General features: G+C 37.7%; 1 non-coding gene across 1 annotated transcript in view; it reads right to left on the bottom strand.

Moving 5' to 3' along the window:
• The window catches only part of LOC122410348 (small subunit ribosomal RNA), a 1,914-nt gene extending 1,872 nt beyond the window's left edge, over window positions 1–42 (bottom strand). Inside the window, exon 1 of the ribosomal RNA XR_006260922.1 lies at window positions 1–42. This exon is cut by the window's left edge and continues 1,872 nt beyond it. This is a non-coding gene — a ribosomal RNA (small subunit ribosomal RNA).
• Between the last annotated feature and the right edge of the window lie 4,853 nt (window positions 43–4,895).

Raw genomic sequence — 4,895 nt, 5'->3', positions numbered from 1 at the left:
CTTTGAGACAAGCATATGACTACTGGCAGGATCAACCAGGGAGCTTCGTGTAACGTATACAAATACGCCCATGAGCTCGGAGAGCTCTCGTAGAGTGCGATCCGCCGCATTAACAGCGAATCACGACCCTTTACTTTTCTTAAGACAAACACTCTTGTCTTTCCGTATTGTTATTTCGGAAACCCGCTCGTATAAGAGAGTTTCCACGGATTACAAAATCAATCATGAAAATGCTAACCCGCATTCGGCTACGTTTCAAACACTCTCAACTTTTAGATACTCGACGCTAGGAATATTCATTCACAAAGCGACTCGAAGTGCCTCGGAAAAAACTTTGTTTCCCCCGTCAGAGACACTATCGTATGAAACATACGTTTCTCGTTGTGTGTTCTCGCCCGGTAACGGGTGAGTCGATGCTCGGTAAAATTTGCGTTCACGAAGAACGCGTATTTTTCGTTTAAAACCGCCTATGGCGTCGACTACGTAAAGGGCCATTCGGTCATAGACACCGACCCATGGTCATGCTGCGTTGGGCGAATTTCTCGAAATATTTTTCACTCCGAACGAGAGAAAACAAAAAAATTTAATAGGATCCAGTATACGGCATGGAGAAATGTTTACGAAAACATACCCATAGTACAAAACTCATTGACTTTGTACTCGTCGTCGTCGACGACGACGACGACGACGACGACCTTTTACTCTCTGATACTAGTACGAGGGCGCCGTAACTTGGCCTGCAGCCGAGCGGTCTTAAGCATGGCGGTAAAGGGGGAAAAACTCGAAGCTCCACTCTTGACGAGCAGGGAGGATGAGTTAACAAAGTTCTTCGGACAGTTTGACAATTTTTAATCTACGTTTTGTCAATATGAACAATATAATAATTCAACAATATCGAAATGAAGAACTTGAAATCAATATACATGAGGAAGACAAATAGAAATAGATTTGTAATGATTATGCTCGCTTCTGTCCGCGTTTGACGAAGCACGACGAATGGGTACAAAAATATACATTAGCCGAGCTGTTGGAGTTATCGAAGATAATATTCTGAGAAATTGAAACATTTTTTCGTCCGTCGTGCGACGCCCGCACGGGGCGTCCACCGACCGAGGATTTCTCGTTTCCCCGTTAGACCCTACGAGACGAGTTTCGCTACGTCTCCCGACGACGTTCGTTCCCTCGATGGCGTGCGTCGAGGAAAATGCGCGGTTACGTGCCCAGGTACCTTGAAATTGGGCGAAATTTTTCGTCGGTCGTGCGACGCCCGCACCGGGCGTCCACCGACCGAGAGATTTTACGTAGCTCGCTCATGCTTGCGTTGACGATATCTAAAGGAAATTATGGTTCTTCGTCGTCGGAGATAGGGACATACGTCTACCTGTTGTATTTAACGTGCCGTCTCCGCCTGTCGGCCGGAGATAGGGACAGTGGGAATTTCGTTAATCCAAATGTTACGCACACGTGGACGTTCCGGTGGGATTGGACTCAAGATTCGAGCGAGTATCCAAGCCCGCCGTTTACCCGTTCGACCGCAACACGCGTCAAGAGCGCCGAGTACACTCACAAGATACGCAACTTTCGAGATATTCGGACGATCCCAAATCTAGAGTCGCGGCAGCGACTCTGAGACAAGTACATTTATAAGATATGACGAGTTGCTGCCAGAGACTCTTTACCGGAGCGATAGCGTTTCCAATTGTTTTCGAAAATTTTCAAAATTTGTTTCTTCAATAATTAATTAACTATATCATTTCGGAGAATATTATACGTTGACATATTTTTTATTATTTTTTTTCTTTCGATTGCGACCTCATCGAACTCTGTAGGTTGACGTGTTGAAGAGATATTAATTATTTATTTTTTAATTGCATCAAAAAATGGGTCGGATTTTCGCACACATTTTTGATGTTTATTTGTTTTATATCTAGTGACAAATCTGGTGCCATAATACCAATATATACCTATATATTTTCGTGTCGTATGACGTATGGTGTGTTGTTTATGCTGATAGATGATGAGGTTATAAAGATCGCGATTTGACAGTTCACCGATATCCCGGTCGGTAGTACAAGTATATACCTATATATTTCCGTTATGATATGACGTATGGTGTGTTATTTCAATGCTAACTAAATGAGGTTATAAAGATCGCGAATGTTACAATTCACCGAAACTGTTCCAATTTTTTCCGGTTCTGTAGAAAGTAAATAAAAGCAGTACAATGTTTTAGTGAAAGTGGTGAGAAAAAAGTGAAGAAGAAAGAGATAAAGACCGAGGAATCCAAGAGTGTTGTGTAACGGAAAAAAAACCGAAAATTGTCAACAACGTTCGGATTGATGGTAAAAATATTTAGAAAGGTTAGATTTTTTCTATATATATCTTGAGATGTAGTCCGGATTCTGAAACATTAGAAATAAAAATCCATGCCTTCGCTCTTTCTCATCAGCTCTCTCTCTGATTGTATCATCAGACTTGTCGATGTTTGTTATTGCAGAATATCTAAAGACGCGGCATCGTCTTGTAATAAAATAACCCAAATCAGGAATGACGAAAAAGAGCCAGGGACTACAAAAATATAGAAAGGCAGTATAATCGCATTGTCTGTAAACGTATAACAGACTATTCGAAAGTGCTTGATTACAAAATTTCTATTGGCAAATCGAAACTGAGGCAATCAGTATTTTTTTGCATTGGTGGAAATTTTTTCATCAAAAGGACTAAATTGATAATCACGGAGAGTTTTCACTTCAATTCCAACAAAGTAAAATTTAAGTTCGAAATAAAATATGTCCGCGTGTGTGTATATGTGTGTATTAGGGTGGCAAAATAGCTAGAAAATTTTTGAAAAAAATCACACGTATTCTTTAGAAGATTCTCAATACTTTTTGTTCTGGAACATTTCTTTGTTATGTCAAGACTTTCGAGAAAAAAAATCATACAGATTTTCATCATGCTGTTTTGCAAAAGCCGCCATTATGCAAAAACTGAGTAAGAAAAAAGTGTTTATAACCAGTGTTCTGGACTCGTCAGACCTTAAGAACATCTTTGCTGGCGATAATATGGTTATTTGAGAGCAGCAACAGTAAGGGAAATCGCTTTGAAAAAAAAAATGTTAGAAAATCTTGACTTTTCAATTAAAAACGAATAAATAATGAAGATTTTGATTTAATTTTACAAAATAAATGCAAGATTCTGAAAGAGCACTCTCAAAAACCCCCTATATCAGATTTTGTTCTTTAATTAAAACTGCGTACTTGAAATTGTGTGTCCAAAATTGTCGTTTTGCGCATTAATGGGTTCTTATAGTGATGCTATACAACATTTTAAGGGTAGGAGTTTTGAAAATTTTTTTCGTGTAGCAACATGCTTGTAAAACAATTTATGGAAATTTCAAGATTTTCCAAATGTATTGAGGCCCACAGTATAATTGTGACCACAAACGCAGAAAAATTCCATGTATTATGAACAGAAAACTTCAACCCCCATGGTCGAGGGTTGAGCATTGTTCTACAAATCTGACAAAATTACAGCATTACTTTTTATGTATTTCGAACCAATTTAGGGGGCGAAAAGGGTAAAATAAATTTGATCCCAAATAACTACCACCCTAGTGGGTATTAAAATACCTAAAACGAAAGAGAAAAAGAAAGAAAGAAGAAAGAAAGTTCAAGTGAATCAAAAAAGTTACCATCTGAGTTATGTGCAGCACTACAATTTATGGCATCAATCGGAGGATAAGTATTTTATTAGTATATAATACATAATTTTTCACAATATGAAATTATTCTGAGAAACGTTCAAATCCAAAAAAAAATCGCATCGAAGGTAAAAGTCATTTGTGACTCTATGGTGGCAGAGACTTACTTAGAAGAAAATCGATTCTTCTCAGACTTTCAGGATCCCCTGGTATTCACAATATTCGACGTCGATTTCGTATCGGTACAAATTATGTTTAAATATGTGCTAAAAGTACTTGTCCGGCCCATCACTTTTCATTCAAATTGCTCATTCAAATAAAAATCAAACTAGACGTTAATTTCTGCGTTATTTTTATGGAACTAGCATTAACGCTGGCGTTACACGCCCACTTGAATTTGGACATCATTCCACATATGCTCGGCGGCAACTATATCTTCGCAACAATTCATGGCATCGAGTAAACAAAACCATTGCAACGGATAGAGGCTTTACATTCTGATATATCGAAAATTTTTTTTTAAGAAAGTGTATATAGTAATACACTAGGGAATCACTTTTCATCGAAATTTCAAGAAATGCCCGTGTCGCACTCATTTTTTAATGTTGATTTCAACAAAGTGCAATTGTGTACGTGACCATAAAAAAATGAAATTGTACAGACGAATCTGCTCGAAAATTTATTGAATTGCGATTTATTATCAGCTGAATATCTTCAGTAATAGAATAGATTAGTTGCTATAACGAATAAAATTCGTTTGAAGAATAAAATGTGTAGTAAAAATTGCCGTCATTTCAATATAAACTGGGGAGTTAATTTGGAGGCTGGACAATGCTTATCGTGCGAAGGATACTTTTTCATAAATACACAATAATATCTCTTGGATATTACAGAAAAATTTGTTTGCATGTTTTTATAATGAATGCAATTAAGTTAAAATCTCTTGGAGGTAATTTTTTAAATTCCCTCTGTTTCCCTCTGTACGCATAGATGTGATCCATTAGATCTAGAAGAGCCCTGATTTTTATTTGAATGAGCAATTTGAATGAAAAGTGATGGGCCGGACAAGTACTTTTAGCACATATTTAAACATAATTTGTACCGATACGAAATCGACGTCGAATATTGTGAATACCAGGGGATCCTGAAAGTCTGAGAAGAATCGATTTTCTTCTAAGTAAGTCTCTGCCACTGT

Source organism: Venturia canescens, chromosome 4 (assembly GCF_019457755.1).
Source record: "Venturia canescens isolate UGA chromosome 4, ASM1945775v1, whole genome shotgun sequence".
Classification (NCBI taxonomy): domain Eukaryota; kingdom Metazoa; phylum Arthropoda; class Insecta; order Hymenoptera; family Ichneumonidae; genus Venturia; species Venturia canescens.
Note: the sequence above shows the minus strand (reverse complement) of the source record. Positions and strands in the feature narration are given on the sequence as shown.